The sequence below is a fragment of the Lepidothrix coronata genome, unplaced genomic scaffold, assembly GCF_001604755.1.
Source record: "Lepidothrix coronata isolate B3197 unplaced genomic scaffold, Lepidothrix_coronata-1.0 Scaffold19, whole genome shotgun sequence".
Lineage (NCBI taxonomy): Eukaryota > Metazoa > Chordata > Aves > Passeriformes > Pipridae > Lepidothrix > Lepidothrix coronata.
Genome location: NW_016690199.1, coordinates 925,769 through 941,549, shown reverse-complemented (window position 1 = coordinate 941,549; position 15,781 = coordinate 925,769). Strand labels below are relative to the sequence as shown.

At 46.9% G+C, this 15,781-nt stretch overlaps 1 long non-coding RNA gene across 1 annotated transcript; it reads right to left on the bottom strand.

The window, feature by feature from the left end:
* Nucleotides 1-329: 329 nt before the first annotated feature.
* LOC108493824 lies at nucleotides 330-12,743 on the bottom strand. Its single transcript, XR_001873613.1, has 4 exons — nucleotides 12,533-12,743; nucleotides 11,223-11,345; nucleotides 5,579-5,695; nucleotides 330-5,490 (listed from the first exon to the last, which is right to left on the bottom strand). It is a non-coding gene; the product is annotated as an uncharacterized LOC108493824 (long non-coding RNA).
* Nucleotides 12,744-15,781: the final 3,038 nt, after the last annotated feature.

The window sequence follows — 15,781 nt, the reverse complement described above, 5'->3', positions numbered from 1 at the left end:
CACCCTCTGACAGCATCTGAAAGATGCCCTGCAGAATATCATTAGAAAAATGGTTTCTTGCAGATTTTTAAATTAAATAAATAAACAAGGAAAAGAGGAAGGGCTTTGTAAACCCATAGGCAAGTTGGGATGCAGACAGTGGGATCAGGACAGGACAAGTGATTGCCAGAGTTTGCAGAGCATCCAAAGGAGTAGCCCCAGATTCACCCTCAAAGAATCTGCAGCTTATGAGTTTTTCAGGGGATTAATGGTGTTAGAAACCTTTCTTTAGTAACATTACATGTTAACTTCTAAACCAAACAACATACATTCAACAAGAGTCCATCTTGTTCAATAGAAATAGATCTTTATTAATAACATGCACATCATACGTATATTTAAAATACATATACATTTTTCTACTATTCACTTTAGAAAACAATTTCATAAAAACCTTCAATCAGGTCCCAGGTAATTTTAAACATTAAAAAGCTGTTTTTTGTTACAGAACCAGTAGGTGTTATTCCAATTACTTGGTGCATAATCACCATGTATTTAACATTATGCAGGCTCATGCGTTTCAATAGAAATAGGTGTTCCCTTTTCTGCTCTGTTAATCATGTCAAATATATGATGATATACTTGACAACACCTGCCACAGTTGTTATATGCAGCTGTGATTCCCTCCTGAGAGCACGCCCACAGGTGGCATTTAAAAGCTGGAGACAACTTTTTTTTACAAATTTCTGAGTTCCTGCAAGCGGCTCCTGGTGCTGTAGGTGACCCAGAACCCAGCTATGACAGAAACCAGAAAAACAGAATTTCATGAACAGCGAAGAGGAAAGCAATCTGAAAGAAAAAAAAAAAAAAAAGAAGAGGAGAGGGAATTGGCATATCCCCTCTGTGTTCACGGCAAACTGAGGTCAGGGTTGGGTTTCCCAAGGTCCTGCCAAGTACCAAATCAGATCTGTATAGAGTGCACAGAGTCATCAGCGATAGGCGGTTTGCAGATTTACAGAACATTTACAAAGGCTCGCATGAGGATGGGACTTTAAGGCACAATAGTCCATATACTCAACACATTCATTGAAAACAAAAGTTCAATTTACAGTGCAATATAAATGTAGTCAAGAACTCAAGCGGCAGCTCAATAATCACTTTCACTGATAATGAGGCAATTGAGGAGAACCAGCAGCCCCAGCCCTGCTCAGGCTCATAGACATGCTGAGCATCAAGCACACGAGGAGCCTCTTGGGCTTAGGCAAGAGGGTCTGTGCAAGGACACTGGATGAAAACTGAAGCATTTACAGGATCAGGGCCCTAATATCATGGAATCATAGAATCATGGAATGGTTTGGGTTGGAAGAGACCTTAAAGACCATCCAGTTCCAACACCCCTACCGTAGGCAGGGACACCTTCCACTAGACCAGGTTGCTCAAGCAATATATTGGGGTTCATCACTGGGTTGTACAGGCAGAGACATGACACCCACACTGTGCCTGCCACGGAGCCACCCCACTATCAATCAACATGTCCAGTCAGGTAGGGAAAAGCAACACAAAGAAAACTCACAGAAACACTAATTACAGCCCAGTGTGCTGCTATTCCAAGGTGAAAATGAATCGTCCTAAGCCAGTCATTTTCTAAATGATCAGCTCTCATCACCAAGTCTGTCCTTGTCACCCAGCTCATTTATATTCTCTCCGATGAATATTCTATCTCCAAGGCAACTGAGTCAAAGGGAAGGAAGGACTTTCTTTACATCCAGTGCAAACATAGCCCATATGTAGGAGTTCCTAATGCAGTCATAATAGAACATATATATATATATATATCTCACTGAAAGTTGACCACCTACAGACAGATTCACACATCAGAAGCCAGAAGAGCTGAATTGTAGCTACATACCCCATAAAGAAAAATCACTGTATGTAGCTGTATTAAAGTGCTGGTACCCAGTAACTTGGTAACTAAATGTTAAAATCAGTATACAGTTCAAAAGCTGTACAATTAAATATTTTGGGAGTCACCTGCAATGTTATTGCACCTCTGTACTTCTTTATCACCCCATAAACTATGTTTTTTAAGCACTAAAGTAGAATCTTTCAAATCCACTTTTCAACAGGACCAATCACTGGGCAAAGTGGAAGGCAGTAAAAACTAAAGTAGACTAAAACCATTTAGAATTGGGGACCTTTGACTCAATTTAATATCAATAAGTCAACCAAACAAAACCAATTTGTTCTCTAGAAAGAAATAATCCATTTGAACAGCTCCAAGAGCAAGTAAAAGTTAAGAAATCGAACAATATTTTTTGTTCAAGAAAACAACACATGAGAGAAACAAGAGTAAAATATCATCCTTTGTCCTAGGAGTTTTGTGATCCGATGCAGATTTTTTGTCTATTGTGTGTGTTCAGTTATTTTAACACCTCATCAAAGAAGCTTTCAATAGGCAAGAAAGTATCTGCCTCTTCCAGCAGGCAAAGAACCTTTTCAAAGATGAATCTGACAGGGCCAGTGTTTGTTTTCCAAGTGAGGTTAAAGACTTTGATCCTACTGAGCTTTTTTCATTTCACTGAAACATTACTAATTTTAATTAAAAGTTTTGTTTATTCAAGCCAGAACCATCCTACAAATATAATAAAGTCAGTCAGTGAGAGAAAAGAAGCATTTTAGCATTTCATGTAACTGCTAAATCATCATGAGTTCAAGTGAAATGGACATAAGGAGAAAAAAAATGCATAAATCGGATCAATTCGGAGTGGAAAATTACATGGTTTGAAAAATCAGAAGACAGGAGCAATTTTCCTCTGCCACCATCCCAGCCCTAAAGGCAGCACGAGGCGTGTGAGGTGCCCCCAGAGGCCAGAGATCTCCCTGGGGGATAATGGCAGCTCTCACAACAGCCTTCCTCTCGCCAGCCCACAGCCCACGCAGCAGATGGGCTTCTCTGCCAGCTCCTACTGGTGGTACTGGGGCTGCTCCACACACCTGATCATTAGCCCAGCCTCTCTCAGTCCCCTGTTGAGGTGGGCACGGCTGCCTTCAACTGGAGATTTCTCAAAGCACACCAAATGAAAGCTTAACCATTCACATGATCTGGGGCTGCTGCAAGCCCAGGGGCGGCAGGAATCAACCACACACAGCCAGGCACCTCTGATGGTGAATTGCACTGACCAAGGATTTAAAGATACCCTCTTGTACAAGACAAGCAAATATGCCTTGTCTCAAAATAAAAACTAAAACCTGAACATTCATCATGACTAACAGCACCTCCCAAACAGCACAGCCCTGTTTTTCCAGCCTTCCCACAATATCTGTGCTGTTTATGTTCTCCAGTTTGCAGGTTATCCTTATTTTGAATTGCACTGCTGCCTTTTTTTAATTATTATTTAAAAAAAAAAAAATCCGGATTTTACTGCTTTCTTCTATCTCTTATACCTCTACCGGCTTCTAACCACTGATATCAGAGTTGACTTTGTTCTTCACACCTCTTGCTTTTGCCTTCCTGCCTTTTCTCCTGCACTAACACGTGCCTGAGAGCTGTGATGATATGTGCAACTCACACAACTAGGATGCTCTAAGCAGGGTGACAGGAGGAATCTGACACAAAGCACGTTCCTGGCAAGCCATGGTATTTGTTCATACTGTATAATGCTTCAGAAATAGCATCAGCCACATCTGCACGAGCAAAGCCTTTCAAAATAATAATAAAAAAAATTAGTTTCTTTTATATATATATATATATATATGTATATCTGCCTCCAGCTGAGTGTGCGCTATTATTTACTTTGCTTTAAAGCTTTAAAGTGGTGATAGCCAGCGAGGCAAAGCCAGTTTCTTTGCCGTAAGCCAACAGACCTGCAGGACTTTGTCAGGCTTTGAATCATCTTGTATATTTGTTCAGCAATTCTGGGATGCAGGTCACCCGTGGGTGAACTGCAGGTGTATCGCTAACAGCTAATTTACAGGCTCATTAATCACATTTCCCCAGATTATAGTGCAATCTTTGCTTTTGACCCCATTGCTGGAGCATCATCTTTTCCCTTATGTTACTCTTTGGTATTTTCATGACGTAGCTTTGGCAGCTATAAAACTTTCCACTTGTAGTCATTCCATTTGCTGAACATCTCGCATGTCGTAGCTTGTGAAATATATATTTACATCTTCTAAAGTTAATTCCCAGATTGAAATTAGACATTTCACTTAACCTGAAACATTATTACTAATGCTGAGCAGTTTCATCAGAACCTCTGAGGTCTTATCAGCATCTGTCAGATACATTCATTCTCTATCTACGAGGGTTATCATTGCTTTTCTGCCTTTTATATTCCACATAAAAAGAAATTGCTGTCTATTCCCTAGCACCAGTGTGAACCTCGGGCCAAACAGCAAATTAGCATGCAAAGAAGTATCAGGGAAACAGCTAGGGAAAGAGGCAAATGAAGTTAAGGGAACACCAATGATGGGCTGAAGAAACAATCTTTCCTGTGAGTCATTCTGGTTCTTATTAAAATAGCAAAGTAGATACCAGCTAAGAGATAATATAAGTAAAAGGTGATGCAATTATTTTAAAAAAACCCAACCCACAAACCCTTGCAAATCTCAGTATAGAGTGTCTTGTAAGTAGCAAGTGAGTTCAGTCTCTGAAAATCCTAAACTAAAGGCTGATTCCTTTGGCACTGACTCCTTCATGGTCAAAGCATTTCTCAAACAAACTTTCTATCTGTATCTTTACAGTAGATAACTTGTGTTTTACTCCTCACTGTTAGACTACTCCACAGCTTTGGGCAGTTCCCCTTTCACCAGGGATGGCATAATTTAACTGTAAAAGTGATTTGGAACATCTGTATCTACACACAGGGAACTTAAAAATGCAGCTTTGTTTCTACAAAGCGTGCTGCACGCAGTCTCTGCGGGTAAGGACCTCCGTATTGCACCAGCTCTCTGTGTACAGCAAGGTACTTCACAACCGGGGGGTTTAACAGCGGGGGCTGCAGAGCATTATCCAAAGTACCTTCCACTCAGCTCCCAACGCATCCGCCTTTGATCTGCAATTAGTACCTCACCTTAACACCTCAGTAAGCAGTTCAAGCATTCAGAAACAAACATCAGTGGGTCTAACAGCTACTTTTAATTCATTTTATAAATAAGCAACTGAGAATTTTGCTCCAGGTGGCTGCCCGTGTAGCCCATTCCGTAAACGGCGTTCTCTGCAGAGTAAGGCACGATGCGATACGAGTGCAGCTCTTCATAATAGAGCGACTGGGAACAGCACTCCTGCACCATAAACTTCAGCCGTTTTCGTGCGTCAGAGTAAGCAGTCCTATAGCACGGAGCCTCCTTAAAGTATTCATAGCTCTCCCTCTCTGTCTCTAGGTGAATCTTCCTCAACAGATTGTTAATTAATACAGACCTACGGAGATAGGCTTCGGGGTCGTCCAGGAAGCGGAGTTTCTGGAGGGATAGTTTTAGGATACAAGTCCGGTCCTCTGGTAATATCAAGTGCTGGGGAGTAAAGAGCAAGTGAATGGGTCTTTAGCAGCAAGGAGTGAAACTGGGGGAGGATGGGGTCTGGAATCAGAGAGATACTCACTTTTGGACAATACTCATGGTAATCTTGATGTAAATGTTCTTCTTCTGCATATTTTCTCTTAAAGTAGGCTACTTTCGACGTCGTTAATGTCTTTGGTAGGCCCTGATCAGACCAGCTCTGCACAAAAGAAGAAGAAAAAGAAGGTCAGTACTGCTTGCTGCCCTGGTGGCTGTAACGTCACAGTCTGGGGTGTGTAGGGGAAGGAGGGGTCCGGAGGGGGGATGCAGCCAGGGCGACACTCAGCCTCGACCTGCAGTCTTCAACACACTGGAAAAACAACTGAGAGGCTGGCAAATGTGAAGGCATTTCCGAAACACCCACCCTGAGGCTTATCAGCACAGCAAGCCCCTCTCTGGACTGACCACCACAGCACCAGGCACAGGCCGAGTGGGCTGTCCTGGCCAGCCAGAGCATCACGGAGCAGGCGAGAGATGCCCAAGGCGGGAAGGTCACCATAAGGAGTGACTGGGATGGGACCATCCGTCTGCAGGACAGGACCGTGTCCCATGCTGTGGGGTGTGCAGGCCAAGGGATGGGTTTTGATTTCCACACACCATGCACAGAAGCTCCGTGGCTTCCCTGGAAAACCAATACAGAGCATATTCACTAGATGGTGGTATCGTCTCAGAGAAGCAGCAGAGCCTCAGTTCAGTGGGAGGGTGATGGAGTTGGTTTGTTCTCTGTATTGCTTCAGTTTTTCAGGGCACAGAGGATGAAGACTCAACCTTTGGACTAAGAGAAGGACCTACTGGGCTTTTCTTTTGTCCAGTGAAAAGATCCCAGTGGAGGTCTGGTTCCTCACAGCAGAGGCCTGCAGAGGACTAGGGCACCCTGTACTCCTGCAGGCAGGCCTGGCTGGCCGTTCTGAGCTCTCTCATCTCTATGGAAATGTGTCATGCTGTTAATTCAGCATCTTAATGAAGTCCATAACTCCGGTGGTACTGTCTGGTGAACACTGGGTCCCTGTGAGAGCCAGGATTGGTCTTTGCTTTGCTATTGACCAGAAAATAAGAGGGGGCACGTGCACTTGCGAGAGGCATCAATTCCCACAGTCTCTCTTTTATAAGAAAATTGTGTTGTTTACTTTTAAATGTACCATTTTTTAAAACTTATTATGTTGATATCTAAAGTCAATTCAGGGAAAGTATCCAGACCCGCTTCATAGAATAACTCAAAGTCAGGTCCTACAGGAAATGTTTTCTTCCCCAAATTGAGATCTCTTTATTACAGCATTTGAAACTTTTCTGAGAAAACAAAGGATTTGGTTCTGGACAGCTTCCCTGTCACAGCAGAAAAGCCAAAGGATATTGCACAGCTAGAACACAGACCTCACATCATTAGAAGGATCCTACCATGGGGTATGAAGGACTCCTTGAGTCATAGCTGCAGGTGGGAGTAATAAGATACCCACACAACCATTTCAAGGACTGACAGAACCTCTCCTTCACTAGCAGGAAGGATCAATGTGCTCTTCCTTCCTCTACATCAAAAACCCACAAGAAGGGGCTGAAGAAGAAATTCCCTCACACGAGACTCTTCTTGTGCTTTCTCACTGAATTTCAAGTCCATGAGGAGGGAGGTTTCTCATAAAGTATGTTACAAATCTTTACAGAAAACTCCTGACTGGTGGATTAACAGCCCATTTGGAGTGGAGACCCCTCAGCCCTGCTCTGGAACCCATCCCAACATGGATTGAACAAAACAGTAGCATTTCTCTGGGTGATGGACTATCGCTCTTGCAGTGGAACAACACTACATTCTCATCACCCTGCACAACCACATACACCAGGGATGCTCCCTGCATCCACCTCAGCTCTCCAGGGCAAGGGCACAGTTGTGGTCTTCACCACTCCATTGGCATTGAGCAGCTGCAAACACTGGTTTAAATTCATATGCAGCAACCTTCACTGCTTGCAGGTTTTATTCCAGTATTTGAGTTGCACCAGAGCCCTGACAGCCTGGACATTTAATTACGCTGATATTAGGTTCCCTTAGGTGGAAACCCCACTGCTGTCTTATCTGAGCACAACAACAAATGCGTTTATCTCCCAGTGCCATGGGATGGGAGAATTCTACAGTTTTCCTCACACTTCTCCGAGACAGACAAAGGTACAGACAGATGAAGTGACAGTCCTGTAGCCACCCAGGCTGTCAGGGCTGGGAATGGAGCCAAACCCAGCACACAGGTAGATGAGTCAACCATGGACCCATCCTTTCCCTCAAACCAAGACTTTAAGTGCTCTAACTTGCTCCCTAGAGCTTCTCAGGGAAAAAGCTGGGAGTGTGGCCCTAGTACTGCCTGTGTGAAGCATAAACAGAAAATCAGCCTGAGTGCAGGGGCAGCACAGACAATCACAGTGCACAGAGCACTGTTGCTCAGTTCCGCAGCTCCGCTAGCTCCGTACAAACCTCTACTTTGCTGCTCCATGCCACAGGAATTTCTCTCCCTGCCCTAGAGAATGGAGGGTGACAGTGTGAAACTCAACATCCCCTGAGCACAGGTGGTCCTATAGATACCAGCAAAGAGCAGAGAACAGGGACAAAGGAAGGAGCACTGGCACCCTGACCCTGGGAGGGAGAGAGAGTGAGGGAAGGCTGTGTTTAAGCACATGCCACAGGATGGGGACTGTTGCTGGCTGGCAGGAGCAGACAGAAAAATTGTATTTTGCTGAGGGATATATATGACCATCCTGGCAGTGAGTTCATTGAGCATCCAGCTGGCACCCCTTTTGTGGGGTTATGTTCAGCACCAGCCTGGGATGTACCCACTGGGTGCAAAGTGGTTGACTGTATTTAAACTCCTAAAGATCTTACATAAGCTAAAGCAGCAGAGTTGTAACAACCTCCTCACAACTTGGTTTAGGAGCAGGGAAGGGAAACAACGACCAAGCAAACACCAAGAGCATCTCTAGGCTGTAAATTCGCCTTTAAATGTATTCCCCCTTTTAAATGAAAGACTACACTCTAGGAGCAAAGTACCCTCAAGCTGCTTGACAACACACCAGCTGTTAGCAAATTCCAGCAGTTCCAAATCTGCAGTGCCTGGAGCACTCAATTCCCCACACCAGCTCAGCTGCTCCCTTCCTCTCTCCAGGAGGGAAGGGGTGCTGCCTGCACACCTGCAGCTTTAGGGTGAGAAAGTGAGCTGAAGGCAAACAAGTCCCATCCCAGGGCTGCTCCACAGAAGTTTGAGGTCTGCTTTTGTGCTCAGTGTAGCTACCATCCCACCACCAATCTCATTGTCACCATCATGTTTTGTGGCTGCTGGTGATGCCCACACACCTGTCTGCAGGTGCAGGGAATGAGAGCATGAACTGTGCCTTGCACTGTGCCCTCAACACCAGCACGGATGCTAAAGCCTTCCAGGGGCCCCTCTCCCTGCAGGATGCTCTCAAGGACCAAGCCTTTCTCTAACACTTATTGAAAGTCAGCGTGCACTGGGTCTGTGCGTGCCTGGGAGCTGCTTGGCTGGGGTTACAGGCTGTAGTAATGCCGCAGTGAATCAGACCCTTAGTGTTTTGTTTAAATATAAACATATTGAATCAGTGCTTTTTGTGTAGAAGGCTATTCTCGCGAGCCAAGTGTTTTGACAGCTACAGCAAGGTGGTATGAGTCACTGCCTCTGCCTCACTCAAGCTCAGAGACAGATACATCTTAATCACATTACGTTTTTTCTCAGCGCTACACCACAAGTCAAGGCACGGGGCCAAATTTCCCCGCGGGGAGACTAACCAGCGGAGCGCTGAGTCCTGAGCCTGGGCTTTGTCCTTCCAGGCTGGACGAACCTTGGAAAAGCGCATTCAGCGTCCCGGCAGCGTTCAGCCGCAAGCCCTCTGCTGCTCACCAAGGACTCGGTGCAATTTGCAACAGCGGGAAGTGCTGCCGAGGGCTCGGGAGCCCCAGGGCAGGCGCTGCTGCTCACGCTGCCCGGTGTTTACACCCCGCCGGTGCCGTGCCTGCTCTGCATGCGCGGCACATCAGCACATCGGAGCACGGCGGCTGCAGCTGCCATTAGCGCTAATGGAAGTTTGAAATATAAATCCCATGCGCGGCAGTGAGGACGGAATAGGCGCCTCTGTCTCGAGCTTTGTAGCTCTCAAACACAGCTTCGCATGGGGCTTTAATTGTACTTTCAAAAGAGCAGAATATGTCCGTTCCTATTTGTTTCTCAGGGAATAATTATGGTGCTCGATGGCGTGGTACTCACAGAGTTATTAGGCATGTTTGGACAGAGGGTTATCTTATCTAAATTGGGTTGGAAATAGATTTATAGCATGGCAACTTCCCAGTTGAACTGCAAATTGCAAGAGATTTACTTCATCTGGCCCCTGTGCTCCTGCATTGCCCCAGTGACAGGAACCCCTCTTTGGCACGAATTAATGCCGGGTGATTTCCACAGGGCTGCAACCCTGCCGAGACAGGAGCTAAGACAGGGTTTAATAAATGATTGAACAGCCAGGAAAAAAAACCAACCAAATCTCGTGCTTTTTCATCTCAGGCAATGGAGAGGAATCTGGAAGCCCCGGTCTGCACAGCAGCTCTGTCCCAGAACTTGTACGTGAGCCCTTGGGAGCATCCCCACACCTGCCTGTGCCTCCACCTCCCCTACCTTTTCTCTGGAAGAAAATTCATCCCTGCCTGCTCAGTGCTGCAGTGAAAGGGGTTGTACGAGTCGATACTATTTGGTGTTGATGCAGACATCTGCAGGGGGTAAGCACAGAGCCGGCTGGCCGAGCCAGACCTGCCGCCGCTGCGCACGGAGGTGGTGACTCAAATGTGCCGGTGCCCTGCAGGGTTCCTATCGCAGCCTAAGGAGGGTAATCAATATACAAGCTAAAGCTGGCTGAGACGGAAACCATTTCTGAGCATCTCTTGCATGCACAAATAGAAAACCTCAGGCTTCTGAGCACACAGAAATTGGCCTTTATTTATTGGCGGGAGATGTGACTTGGACATGGCAGGACGTATCATCATGTCCTTGCGACTGCTGTCAAACTGCCGTGATAAATTTCCCCGTCTCTAACCTTCAGAGCACTTGCAATTAGGGGGTGCTCAGCTGAAACCTGCCTCTGAATTTGCGCGCTCCTGCTGCAGCTTTTCCCCCTCTTCAGGGGAAGCATAAGCAGCTGGTCCCACTGTGGGATTCCCAGTTGATAACGCAAAGCTACCAGACCACAGGCAGATGAACATGTGGATTGAAAACACATGCCAGCCCTAGGATTTCACACGGACTGCCAATCGATTGCAGTCCTTCCAGCGTATCGAGCCTTATCCCTTTCTCAGACAGAGTAAGCCCCTTTCATTGACTCACGGAAAGGTGGGGACCCACAGCCGTACTGTTGTCTGCTGGCTTTGCACTTTAAAACTACCTTTTAGTTGGCTAATTGCTTTGCAGATCTCCCTAATTGCAGATTCTCCCTCGGCACACGTGTGTACAAGGCACAAGCATCTGAATAGCTCTCATGAGGGCATGAAGGCACGAGACTTAATGGCTGAGTGACTATTCCTGTCTCGATTCCTACACTCCCACTACTTTTATCAGTAGAACAAAATAATAATTCCAGGTTCACCCCCTTTCAACACTAATCTCAGTAAATTCCCTCACTCAGCTCGACCAGCTGAAGTCTGCAAACTTGTTAGTTACCTGAGGATGCGGAGTCAATCTGCAAAGGGTCTTTCTGGGATAATCTCAGCAGTTCTGGTAAGATTTCCCCCTCGCACGGGCTCAGCGAGCATTTCTGGCAGAACGGCACTGCTGAACGGTTACCTGGGGTGGTGCATCAAGGAGAAACACACATAGCTCAGGTGGCAAAGTCAGGACAAACACGGCAAGTAGCTGGACCACACGAGAAGAAAGTGCGATTTCAGCATCCCCACAGGGCTTAGTAGCAGGAATAAATAAGGGTTCTGATGTCACACCCGATTCTCTAACTTTGACCTTGCTTCCTGGAATCCCTTTCAAACATCATCATAAAACATTAAGAAAAAACATTTCAGTCCCTCAGTGGTATATCCTCTCAGAGCAAATGCTGCAAAAATACAGCTTGCTCCTCTAAATATCCAGACATTTCCAGACCTAGAACATGAATTCTGCCCTGACCACCTCTTAAATTGGCACATTATTTTCTCCATTAATTCTTGTCATCCTCGGAGGACAGCTAAAAGGCTACTATGAACCAACACCATTATTTTGAGTAGTAGCATTAATTTCCTATCATACACACACTGCCTGCAGAGCAATACAGGTCCGGGGAAAGTCATATTCCCGTTTCTCTTCAACAGAATTATTGCAGGATGCATGTTTCAGTGTTTGCCTGACATACAGTGCAGCTTCCAGGCTGATGCCTTCTCGGGGAAGTATCTGGCATGTAAGAATATCTCCCACTCTGGGGCAAAAATTATCACAGATATGTGGGAGTTTACCTAAACTCTGCACTTTCATATGTGTGTGAAGAGACACTCACGCTTGTTTATGCACATGAATGAAATTAGACTTGTCTAAATCCTACAAGAAAGAAAGAGCATGTATGTGTGCATATTCATGCCTCGCAGCTATAAGACAACTATATTTAGACAGTTGTGTCATCCCAGAGATGACACCATTAACAGGCAATGAAAGAAGAGCTATGGTTACTTTTCAGAGTTCAGCTCTGACCGTAAAAAGAGGACTCTGATTGAAATGACCTTTCGTGGAGCACGCTACAGCCCGGCAGAGCAGCAGCACCTCTGCCCGTAGCCCATAGCACTGCGGGACGTGCGTGAGCCTCCCTCTCAGCTCTCTGCCCTCTTTCACGATGCAGCAAAGCCGAGAGCTCACAAACAAACACAAAACTTACTCCTCGTCAACAGCCACCTGCTAAACCCGCTGGGACAGATCCCACCAGCAAAGCCCCGCGCCACTTCACTGCCTCGGACAACCCCGCACTTGCTCTCCCCCGGCTCAGCGCCACTCACCCAGCGAGCCCCGGCTCCAGAGGGAGGGCTGCTCCGTCCTTCCCTCGCTGCTCCTGGAGGAGGTGGTGGCGGTGGAGGTGGTGGTAGCGGTGGTGGCGGTGGTGGCAGCTCCTGCGGGTCCCTGCAGCCACTGAGGAGCGCATCACCTCCCGGCCGCAGCCCGCGGAGGTGGGTGCCCAGATGTTCCCTGCGCGGATTGGTCCAGCGGGAGCAGATGTTGCCCGGTTGCTAGGAGCGTTGCTAGGAGCGCTGCTAGGAGACGGTGACGCTCTCTCCATCACTGGCGCGACTCGAGGCCGCGGGGAGGGAGGAGGAACGGGGAAGGAGGGAGGAGGGAGGGGGAGGTCCCGCCACCGGGATGCTCCGTGCTGCGCCGAGCCAAGCCGAGCCGTGCCGTGCCGTGCCGGGTGGGCCGCCGGGTTGCGGGGTGAGCCGGAGGATGGAGCAGATGCCGCGGCTCAGAGCTGGACAGGCGGTGAGGAGCTGCCTGAGACTCGCGGCAGAGGATGGGGATGTGAAACACCAAAACTGGGAGGGGGGTAGCAGCCCGAGGGAGTGGGAAGGGGGGGCATAAAACCTCCCTTTGGGGCGGACTGAAGGAGGCACGGAGAGGGTCGCCAGCCAGGGAGGTGCTGAGTGCCCGTTGCGGCACTGAGAGGGCGAGAGCTCTGCTTGCTTCAGGGCAAGACTGGGAAAAACACAAGTCAGTGCCTAGAAAGGCTGGAGGGAGAGGTGAGTCCAATTTGGTAGTGCTGGCAGAGAGCCGAGCTCTTCTGCTCTCTCGCTGGGTCACGCTTCTCTTCCCTCCCGACTTACATTGCTCCCTTCTTCCTCCATTCCCACATCAGATCCTCACACACTCTTTTTCCCCTGAGCTTTCGGGATGTTCCACCACTGTGCTCCGGGTCTCACCCTGGCAAATACACCCGTGATCCCAAAGCGGCACTACGGCACTCTGCAATCCCATGAGCAGAAATTGGATTGCTGCAGGAATAAAAGCTGCAGAGGAAAACAACCCAAATCTCCTCCCGAACAAAACGGCAGGTCACTGTGGGGTGGGACAACTACTGTGCCTCACTCAGACAGCAGGATTTTACTGCTGAGCACAATCCTTGTGGCAATAGGTAGGATATCAGGCTCAGCCTACCCTCATAACCGAGGGTCCAGCCAGCAAGGCCCAGAAAAAGTTTAAAAGGAATAAATACAATCTGAAATGTGTAAGTGAACAGAGGGGAAATCCCTTTCCCGAAAATACTGGCAGATAGAAGAATATGAAAAATATTTTTTTTAAAAAATTCTTTTTTAAAAAACAGTACAGCCAACTATGCATAGGGAACTTCCCTGGAAGAAGTGAGACATTCCCAGAGGAGTTGTACAAGTTGAAAAGGAGGTGTACAAGATGAGTTTTTCTGGAAAGCCAGATTGGTGCCAATGGCTGCAGTGAAGTTACCAGCACAATACTGTCTTAGATCAGTCCCAGCACCAAGCCTGGGCTTTGCTCAGGACTTTTCTCCAAGAGGAAATCTTCTTAGACAATAAATTTTCTTCTGTGCTTCCCAGTTGTGTCCTTTTCCACACAACTAGCATGGATGACACCGTAGCTCCTGAGAGGCTCATGCTAATACCACAGCCATCCCCATCACTCCATCCAGCCCATAAATTGTGGAATGGTTGGGGTTGGAAGGCACCTTAAAGATCATCTTGTTCTAACCTCCCTACCATGGGCAGGGACACCTCCCACTAGACCAGGTTGTTCAAAGCCCCATCCAAATTGGCCTTGAACACTTCCAAGGATGGGGCATCCACAACTTCTCTGGGCAGTTATGTTCCATCTTGTTACTGAAAGTGACTCAAAGTCCCAGACAGTGCCTAAACCAAGGCAAGGTGCTATGGGAAAACATTCATTTTAGCAGCATCTGAAGGTCCTGGGCAATCCCCTGTGCTCTTCTGATCTGTAAAATGGTGTCCCACACACGTTGTAACTTGGCATATCACTGCTGGTGGGACACATGGACTTCCCCTCCCTCTGGTTGCTCCAGGGTCTCCATGAAGGCCCTGCAGAGGAGCATGCACCAGCCTTAGTCCTCCTCCCTCTTACATGGTAGGAATGGAAGCACACTTCGACTGGCATTCCCCTGGATCAATATCTCATCCAAATTTTAACAAACTGAGTCTTGGCAGGCCTGAGTCCCAGCTAACACATGTCAATGCCACAGACTCAAACCAGTTACTCCCTTGACTCTGAGCATCTGGCTGTGTTTGGTACTCAGCATGCATGAATGTGTGAATGCACTCAGCTCTCCTGGTCTTTGCAGTTTGAGGAAAGATCACTCACAGCCATATACTTACTTCAAATTATCCCCGAAGCTCTGCTTCTTTTATTGAGAAGTCAAATGAACTCCAACTAATTTCAAATTTGAATTTTCTAGGACAATAGGAAGGCACTGGAATTTAATTGATTTTGATTACCTACCTTATTATTATGCTGCCAGTAGCAGTAGTTCAGGTTGGTGTAATTTTAAATTTACTGTGAGATGAACCTGACATTTCTCTACCGCTGAATAGAGGACTTGAGCGATTCGTCAGCTCTTCACAAAGATGTCATAATTAATTCAGTAATATCACTTCTGTAAGCAGAGACAGAAAAGGAAGACACAGAAGCACCTACTCCGTGCCTAAGAGCTGAATGAACGACAGCCCCACTTACTCCAATCTTTGTGAAAATTAGTCTTTTTTTTTTAACATTCAACACAACTTCTGCTGCAAAGATACATCTTCCCCTCTCCTCTCAGCACACAAGCAGGACTTATTAGCAGGCAATAATTTACAGCCAAAAGGTCAGCTATGTTTCCTCAGCTGGCTCCAAGAAGTATTTCCAACTCCTCATCAGCCCGGAAGAAGTTCTTCCGCAATCCAGATGTAGCTGCTTTTCTTTGTCCGCTTTCCCAGGGGGCAGAGAGTGCGGGGAAACAGATCCCTGCCAGTGTAAACCAGCATTGCTCTGCTGGCTGAAAGGCATCTCCACCAAGATGAACAGCAGATGCTCCATCTCAAACCATCCCATCCCCTCCCTCCTGCCATGGGAGCATGAGAGATCACCTCCCCTCCTTGTCCGAAGAGGAGTTTTCCCCTCTGCCAGGGATGCCTGGTTGGGAATCACTGTCCAGCTGAATTGCACAATGTTTCAATGCAAGGGAAATTAAACAGACCTGTGAACTGGGATCAAAGTCCCTATTGACAGTGATATTA